Source organism: Letharia lupina (genome assembly GCF_014066315.1).
Source record: "Letharia lupina isolate WasteWater1 chromosome Unknown contig_1, whole genome shotgun sequence".
Classification (NCBI taxonomy): Eukaryota; Fungi; Ascomycota; class Lecanoromycetes; order Lecanorales; family Parmeliaceae; genus Letharia; species Letharia lupina.
In genome coordinates this window covers 2844128-2854794 of record NW_023502970.1, presented here as the reverse complement: position 1 = coordinate 2854794, position 10667 = coordinate 2844128, and positions in this window count along the sequence as shown.

Genomic DNA, 10667 nt, shown 5'->3' with positions numbered 1-10667 from the left:
CTCTAGCGTAAGTAGTATTAATATAATATATAGAATTAAAATTTATATTATAAATAGTTATTTTATTTAGCTTAAATTATTAATTCTAAAATCTTAATTAGCTATATATCTATAATACTTCTAAAATCTTAATTACTAATTCTATTTATCTATCTTAGCGTATATTAATTATTTTTAAAATATACTTTTACTTTAGAGTATTTATTTATTTCTTAAGCTTATTTTAAAGTCGAATATAAATATTTAAATATTATATATATTAAGTATATAGAGATCTTATTAAATTTAAATTCGAAATTATTAATTAATATTTATTAGAATAATTACTATTATAAGTAACGTTAATAAGCTTATATATATATACGAGTTTAGATCTATAAATTAAATTTATAATCTATTTTTTTAATTAGAACTATCGAGTAAATATAAGAAGCGAACTTTAGTAAGCGATATTTGAATTCTTTGCCTTTAAATCATTATAAGACTAAATTTTAGAATTCTTAACTAATTAAAGTATATAAACTACGCTTTATAATTTGAAAAAAGAATCGAAAGATTTTAATATAAGATAAAAAAGTTATATTAAAATTAAATAATAAATATATATTTTTTTAATTAAGGCTATCGACTATCGAGTAATTTAATAAGCGAACTTTTAATAGACGATCTTTAAATTTCTTACCTTTAAATATTTATAAGATTAAATTTTATAACTTTTTTAATAATAAAAAGCGTAATCTACGCTTCGTAATTAAGGAAAAAACTCTTAAATTTTAATAGAGAAAAATAAAGTTATTCTATTTATAAATAATCTATATCTAATTTTTTAATAAGAGATCTCGAAAAGACTAGAAAGCTAACTTAGATAGTCTAGTTAAAAGACGTAATAACCTCGAATTTATAGACTTATAATTAACTATATATATAAATTTAAGATTTTTTAACTTAGCTCTATCTTATCTTATTATATATACTTATATTATAAATATATTAATTTAATTTAAAAAGAACTCTTTCTTTTATATCTTCGCTAAAATTTAAAAGATTTTAATAAAATTTATAATAATTATAATTTAGATATAGTATAGATTTAAAAATAAACGCTCGAAGAGAGAAGATAGTATTAATTAAGATTTTTAAAGACAATTTAATTATTAAGTAAAGTTTTAATATATTTAAGATTTTTGATATATATAAACTTTATATAGAAGCTTAAAAAAGCGATATCTCTTATTTTTTCTATTACTTTCTTAAGAATTAGTCTTATTATAAGATTTATATACGAATATATATATCTACGAGTAAAGACCTATAAATTAAATTTATAATTATTTTCTTTAATTAGAACTGTCGAGTAAATTTAATAAGCGATCTTTCATAAGCGATATTTGAATTCCTTATCCTTAAAGAACTATAAAATTAAATTTTAAAATCTTTTTCTTTTTATAAAGCGCAAATTGCGGTCTATAATTAGAAAAAGAAATTATTAAATTTCAATAGAAAATAGTAAAGTTATTAAAAGGTTAAAAGTAGAAAAAGAAATTTTAATAGTTGTAAACGCTAATTTATTACCCGCGATAACTTAATCGATTTAATTAAAGAGCGTAGTAACTCTAAATTTATAATTAACTATATATATAAATTTAAGATTTTCTAGCTTAGCTCTATTCTATTCTTTTATTAACATATAAGTTTAAGTTATAAATTAAATTTATAAAAGGTAATTTATTTTTAAATCTAATTTCGAGATTGAATTCGACTCTCGAAGAATTTTATAAATTTTAAATTATTAGAAACCGTTGAAAAAGTTCTATAATTAATTAAAATTTTAATAAAATTTTAATAGAAAAAAAAGAAGTTATATTAATAATAAGTATCTAAAGAGTTAATTAGTTTTTAAAGAGTTAATTAACTTTAAATTAATTTAGATTTAATTAATAAGAAAATAATTTTAAGATCTACTATAGTATTTTATAATATTATTAATAATTATATTAGTTACGAGTAAAGGTCTATAAATTAAATTTATAATTTTTTTTTTAATTAGAACTATAGATATCGAGTAAATAGATAAGCGATCTTTGATAAGCGAACTTTAATAAGCGATATTTGAATTCCTTACGCTTTAATAATTAAAAGACTAAATTTAAAACTCATTTTTTATCTAAAAGCCTACATTTCATTCTATAATTTAAAAAAATAATTTTAAAATTTTAATAGAAAATAAAAAAGCTATTCTATATATTAATAACGTATATCTATTTTTTTAATAAGAGATCTCGAAAGGGCTAGCGAGCTAACTTAGATAGTCTAGCTAAAAGACGTAATAACCTCGAATTTATAATTAACTATATATATAAATTTAAGATTTTTAAGCTTAGCTCTATCTTATTCTTTTATATATATATTTATTATTATTATTATTTTTATAACTTTTACGATTTTACGATTATTTAGAATTTTAGAATTTTTAAGAGAGAAAGATTAATAGATTTAAATCGAGAATAGTGTAGAATAGTTTCGAATTTTATTAAAATTATTACTACTCGACTATTTAAGCTTATGTTAAAAAGTATTCTAAATAGAGTAAATAATTTTTTAATAAGCGATATTAAAATTTCTTATCGTTAAATACTTATAAGATTAAATTTAATAATTCTTTTTTTATTTTAAAAGCTTAAATTACGTATTATAAATAATAGAAATAATAGAAAAAATTTAATAGAAAAAAGAGAAGTTATATTAGTAATAAGTTTCTTAGAGAGTTAATTAACTTTAAACTAATTTGGATTCAATCAATAAGTTAATTTTAATATCTATTATAGTTTATTTATATTAATTATTTTTGTTTTTATTTTTATAATTTATAGAATTTTTATTAGTTTTACGATTTTTACGTAATAGAGTATATAAGTTTTTAATAAGCGATATTTAAATTCTTATCTTAAAATATTTATAAGACTAAATTTAATAATTCTTTTTTTTATTTAAAAGCCTATATTACGTTCTATAATTTAGAAAAAAAATCTAAAACTTTAATAGAAAATAAAAAAGTTATTTTAAAATTAAATAATATATATCTATTTTTTAATTAGAACTATCGAGCGAACTTTAATAAATAAACTTTTAATAGACGATATTTAAATTTCTTATCTTTAAATATCTATAAGACTAAATTTAATAACTCTTTTCTTCTTTAAAAGTCTATATTATATTCTATAACTTTAAAAGAAATTTTAAAAATTTTAATAGAAAATAAAAATGTTATATTAAAATTAAATATTATATATTTATTTTTTAATTAGAGTTATCGAGCGAACTTTAATAAGCGATATTTAAATTTCTTATACTAAAATAATTATAAGATTAAATTTTAAAATTATCTTATTATTAAAAAGCGTAATTTTCGCTTTATAATTTAAAAAAAAAAATTTAAAATTTTAATAAAAAATAATAAAGTTATTAAAGAATTAAAAGTAAAGAAAGAAATTTTTAATAGTTATAAACGCTAATTTATTTACTCGCGATATTTAATTAAAAAGTGTAGATCTAATAAATTAGTAAAGTATATATAAAAGAATAAAATAGAGTTAAGCTTAAAAATCTTAAATTTATATATATAACTAATTATAAATTTAAAGTTACTACGCTCTTTAATTAGATCGACTAACTTATTATAAATAAATTAATTAATATTCGTAATTATTAAAAAAAATAGATATACATTATTAATATATAGAATAACTTTTTTATTTTTCGATTAAATTTTTAAGATTTTTTTTTAAAATTATAGAACGAAATATGGGCTTTTAGATAAGAAAAGAGTTTTTAAATTTAGTCTTATAATTATTAAAGCGTAAGAAACTCAAATATCGCTTATTAAAGTTCGCTTATCAAATTTGCCGATAGCTCTAAGAAAAAAATAGATATATATTATTTAATTTTAGAATGACATTTTTATTTTCTATTTAAATTTTAAGATTTTTTTTCAACTATAGTCTATAGCTTATATCTTTTCAAAATAAAAAAAATTCGAAATTTGATCTTATAATTCTTTAAAGGCATAGAATTTAAAATCGCTTATTAAAAATCGCTTACTAAATTTACTCGACAGCTCTAATTAAATAAAATGATTATAAATTTAATTTATAGGCCTTTACTCGTATATATTAATTAGTATATATAAAAGAATAAGATAGAGCTAATTTAAAAAATCTTAAATTTATATATATAGTTAATTATAAATTAAGTTTATTACGCTCTTTAATTAGATCGACTACATTAGCTCGCTAGCTCTCTCGAGATCTCTTATTAAAAAAATAGATATATATTATTTATAATAGAAATAACTTTTTTATTTTCTATTAAAATTTTGAATTTTTTTTTATAATTTTTAAAGCGCTATTTAGGCTTTTCGAATTTTTACGAACTTCGAAATTTAGTCTTATAATTGTTGAGCGCAAGGAATTCAAATATCGCTCATCAAAGTTCGCTCATCAAAGATCGCTCACCTATTTACTCGATAGCCCTGATTAAAAAAAAAATTATAAATTTAATTTATAGACCTTTACTCGTATAAAAGAATAAGATAGAGTTAAATTAGAAAATCTTAAATTTATATATATAGCTAATTATAAATTTATTAGATTTATACTTTTTAATTAGATATCGCGAGTAAATAAATTAGCGTTTATAATTATTAAAAATCTTTCTCTCTACTTTTAATTCTCTAATAACTTTATTATTTTCTATTAAAAGTTTAAGATTTTTTTTTTAAATTATAACCCGTAACTTATATCTTTTAATAATAATAAAATTTTAAAATTTAATTTTATAATTATTAAAGTGTAAGAAATTTAAATATTATTTATTAAAGTTCGCTCGATAGCTCTAATTAAAAAATAGATATATATTATTTAATTTTAAAATAACTTTTTTATTTTCTATTAAAATCTTAAGATTTTTCTTTTAAATTATAGAATATAATATAAACTTTTAAATAGAAAAAGAATTATTAAATTTAGTCTTATAAATATTTTAAGATAAAGAATTTAAATATCGCTCTTTAAAGTTCGCTCGATAGCTCTAATTAAAAAATAAATATATATTATTTAGTTTTAAAATAACATTTTAGTTTTCTATTAAAAAAATTCGATTATTCTATTAAATTATGGAACGTAATGTAAGCTTTTAGATAAAAAAAGCATCTCTAAATTTAGTCTTATAGATATTTAAAGATAAGAAATTCAGATATCGCTTATTAAAGATCGCTTATCAAAATCTACTCGACAGCCCTAATTTAAAAAAATGGTTATGAATTTAATTTATAGGTCTTTACTCGTAATTAATTAAAATAATAGTAGAGTTTTAATAGAAAACGAAAAAGTTATTCTAAAATCAATATCTGTTTTTTAATTAGGGCTATCGACTATCGAGTAAATTTAATAAGCAATATTTAAATTCTTTGCCTTTGAAAAATGATAAGATTAACTTTTATAATATTTACATTATTAAAAAGCGCAAACTGCGAGCTATAATTTAATTTTTTTTTTAAAATTTTAATAGAAAGTAATAAAGTTATTAGATAACTAGAAGTAGAATAAGAGATTTTAATAATTACGAACGCTAATTCATTTACTCGCGATAACTTAGTCGATTTAATTAAAGAGCGTAGTAACTTTAAATTTATAATTAACTATATATATAATTTTAAGATTTTATAACTTAGCTCTATCTTATTCTTTTATATATATTAATATTATCTTTTAAATAGTAATATTATTATTTTATAGATATTATTATAGCGAGTAGCTCTTAATTATATATCTTATAGTTTTACTTTATAAAAACTAGTTTTCTAGATTAAGATATTATTAATCGCTAATAGCTATTTTTATTTAATTATAAAAGTACGAGTAAAGATCTATAAATTAAATTTATAATTTTTTTTTAATTAGAGCTATCGAGTAAATTTAATAAGCGAACTTTTAATAGACGATATTTAAATTCATTGCTTTTAAATATTTATAAGACTAAATTTAGTAATTCTTTTTTTTCTCTAAAAGCTCATATTTCGTTCTATAATTTAAAACAGAATTCTCAAATTTTTAATAGAAAATAAAAAAGTTATTTTAAAATCTAATAATATATATCTAATTAAGGCTATTCGACTGTCGAGCGAACTTTAATAAGCGATATTTGAATTCCTTACGCTTTAATAATTATAAGACTAAATTTAGAAATTCTTTTTTCATTTAAAAGCTCACATTTCGTTCTATAATTTAAAAAAAATTTTAAAATTTAAATAGAAAAAAAAAGTTATTCTATGTGTTAATAATATATATCTATTTTTTTAATAGTTACGAACGCTAATTTATTTACTCGCGATAACTTAGTCGATCTAATTAAAGAGCGTAGCGAACTTAAATTTATAATTAACTATATATATAAATTTAAGATTTTTAAGCTTAACTCTATCTTATTCTTTTATATATATTAATAATTTTAGATTAAAGTTAAAAAAAGTATTAATTTTAAAATATAGCTTTAAATTTAAATCGTAGTAATATAGAAACGATATAATTATAAAAGTATTTCGAAGCTATTAAAATATTTAACTCGGCCGTCGATACGCTACGCGATAAAGAATAGGGCGGGGTTTTAACGGGTAATCGAGTTAAGGTAGATTTTTCTTAGCGAAGTAACGAGGGTATTCTATTACCCTCGTTAAGCGTTTAATTAAATAAGCTCGAGGCTATTACCTTCGTAACGCCTCTATAACGCTCTCGTTACGACCTCTTAAATATAAGATAAATTTTCTAATTATCTTTCTAAATATCTATATCTTATACTTTAATTTAAACTACGATACTATATTTTATACTCTATTTTTCAAAATTTAGAGAGATTACTTAGAGATACTTAAAGTCTATTAAGATAACGAGACATATCTCGAAATCTCGCTCCTAGGTCGAAGGTCTTAAGGCGGAGTCGAGGTTTCGAGAAAGCTCGAAACCCCGCTCCGAAACTCTACTCCGATCTCGACTCTACTCTCAAAACCTCGTCTAGATAGCTCGGCGTTATTTATCTACTCTAATAATCTAGATATTTTATTATTCTTACTTTTTTTTAAATAAGTTAATAGATAACGCTATTATATTAAAATAGCTATAGATAAACTATTAATAGAAATTAATAAAGCTTAAAAGATTTATATATTTTAATTATTTCTTAATTTAATATTACGATATATAAAGTTTATTTAATAAGATAATATTAATATAGCTTAATATTATATATATCTATATTACTAGTATATAGAATAATTAATATCTCTATATTATATTATAAATTTATAACTTAGTTATTTATTTATTTAATATTTAAGATTAGAATTTATTTAAAACTAATATAAACGCTTTAATATCTAGTTAATATATCGCTAATGATTTATTAAAAAATTAATATAAATTATTTAAATATATTATACGAGTTTAGATATATAAATTAAATTTATAATCTACTTTTTTTAATTAGAACTATCTAGTAAATTTAATAAGCGAACTTTAATAAGTTATATTTAAATTCCTTATCTTTAAATACTTATAAGACTAAATCTTAAAATTCTTATATTATTAAAATATATAAGTAAAGGCCTATAAATTAAATTTATAAAGTTAGATTTTTCTAAGTTAAATCGAATTTTAGTCTTAGCTCTAAGTTAAATCGAACTCTAATTACTTACTATACGTTTTTAACCTACTTTTATTACTATAAAATTAATTTAATCTATATAATATATAGATATATATATATGAAAAGAGGCGCGTTAAAGTTTAATTAGAAAGATATATTAAGTATAGAGAATAAATTCGTAATAATTATTTATAAAAAATAGAGAAAGACTATATTCTTATAATAAGAAGTATTAAAATATTAAAAAGAAATAGAGATAATATATTAATTAGTAATATAAATTCTATAATATCTTTTATTATAGTAAAATTTTTTAAATAATAAAATAGCTATAGATATTAAACGATTTTAATTTATTTAAATATATATTATTTTAAAGTAATAATTTAATATAAAATTATAAAGAGTATATAATGTAGGATCTTAAAGAGTTAAGCTATATTCTTAATAATAATAATCTTATTATCGCTTAATTTCTTTATAATATTTTTTATAATATTCTTTATAATATTCCTTATATTTATCTATTATAATTTCTTCGCTTACTCTTTAATATAATAAAGATAATAAATTAAGTTATAATAATATTCTTCGCTTATTAAGTAATAATTTATTATAAAATTATGAAGAGCTAAGTCGTATTCTTAATATTAAGAATCTTATTACTACTTAATTTCTTTATAATATTCTTTATATTTATTTATTATATTAACTTCTCTTATATTAATTAAATAAATTAATATAAGATTATAAAGAGTAAATCTATTATATTATTACTACTAATAATTATCTTTATAATATTCTTTATAATATTCTTTATATTCATCTATTATAAATTCTTCTCTTATTTAATTAAGTATAAAAGTATTAAAAATAAATATATTATAACGCGTTTAATATAATTATTATATTTTTAGAAACTTCTTTTTAACGATATTTAGAATCTAATACGCGTTAAAAGATTTTAAAATAGAGTAATAAAGAATAAATAGAGAAGAAAAACGCGTTTTAGAAGATAGTATTATTAGATTAAAAGATATTATTACTAGCTTAAAAGAAGTATATAAAGAAGAATATATTCATTTAAACTCTTTTTAAGAGTCTTTTAATACGTTTATAAGTAGTAATAAATAGCTATTAAGCTCGCTAACGGCCTCGATTACTAGTAATAATATTAAATCTAATATTATTATAGACCTTAACGCTACTTACGCTAAGGCGCCGATATCGTATATATTATATTAGAGTCTCTTTTAGAATTTAGTTTTAATAATATATCTTATATATTTAAGAGCTTAACGAATATAGATTTACTTTATATATCTTAAAGTTTTAATATTTTTTAGAGATTAGTTCTATTATTAAATATATTATTAAATTTTATAATAATATTATATCTTTTATAGTTTATATTCGCTAGCTAATTATTAATAAATTATACTCTTATAATTTTAATCTCTTTATCTTTTAAAAAAAAGAATTTATTATTATTATAATATTAAGTTTATTTTTAAATTATATAATAAATAATAAAGATAATATTAATAATTATTATAGTATTAATAATTAATTTAAAAGTTTTTTATTAATAAAAAACTTTATTATAAAATAACATCTTATAATTATTAAAGTTAAAAATTATTATTTAAAATAAGAATAAAAGTTAATTATATTAAAGACTCGTAATCGCGAGTTTTATAATATTAACTTATTATCTATAATTAATAAGAATCTATTTATATTAATTATTATCGCGCCTTTAATAAATATATTAATTAAAATAAAAATATTTTATTTTAAAAGAATATATTTTTATAAGAATATTAATAAGAGAGAGTATTTACGCTAATTTCGCGAAGTTAAAATTAAGTTTCTTATAAATTTTAAATATTTTATTATCGATTAAGCTAGAATTATTTATTATATATAGTTTTTAGAAAATAATTTTAATATTTAATAATATAAATATTATTAAATCTATAATCTAGAGAATATAATCTTTAAATTCTTTAAATAATTTTTATTTAATTTAATTACGAACCTAATAAATCGCTATTTTTCTTATTTATAAAAAATAAAAAAAGATTGAAAATCGCTTTAATTAGAAAATATCTATTTTTAAAATCTATCTAAAAAAACTAAAAATTCATTTGTTCTTATTTTTTAAAAAGTATTAAATTAATTTTTTTTTAATTAAGCTTAAATTAAAGTTTAAAAATAAGATTTTAAATATTAATAGTATATTAAAATAATAAGAAAAAATTCTCATCTAGACTATTATATAGAAAAAGATTTTAAAACGCGTATACTTTAATAGCGATTTTTATTTAAAATTTTTAAAAGAGTTTATTAAGAATAAGTTTTTAAAAAAGCGAATTTTAAAGTTTAAATTAATTTCGAATAGCGGCGTTAAAGTAGCGCGTACTTACGAGAGTAATATAAAATATAAAATCGAATTTTTTAACTCTAACTATAAGAAGAATAATTATTTTTATGATAGTAAATAAGGTTATTAAATATCTAAATATCTAGATTTTAATAAATTATCTATTACTAATATTAATATTATATTAATAAAAAAAGATTAAGTTTTATAATTATTTTAGAAGTAAGATAAGAATAATAATTAATAGAGATAATTTCTTTTATTTTTATAAAGAGATAAATAAAGCTTTAAAATAAATAAAGATAATTTATTACTCTACTTAATATTAAAGTATATATTAATTTAATTTTATAAAAATTTATAATTTAATAAAATTTAAAATCTTATAATATTATTTTATTATAATTAAAAGCGCTAAGTAATTAAAGTATATATTATTATAAAATATATTAGCTAGACTATTAATTAGTAGATAATTAAATTAAAATATAATATATAATATACTTTTCTATATTATTAATTAAAAAGATTTTAATATTATATTAAATATATTTAAATTAAATTAATTATAAATATTATTAAATTT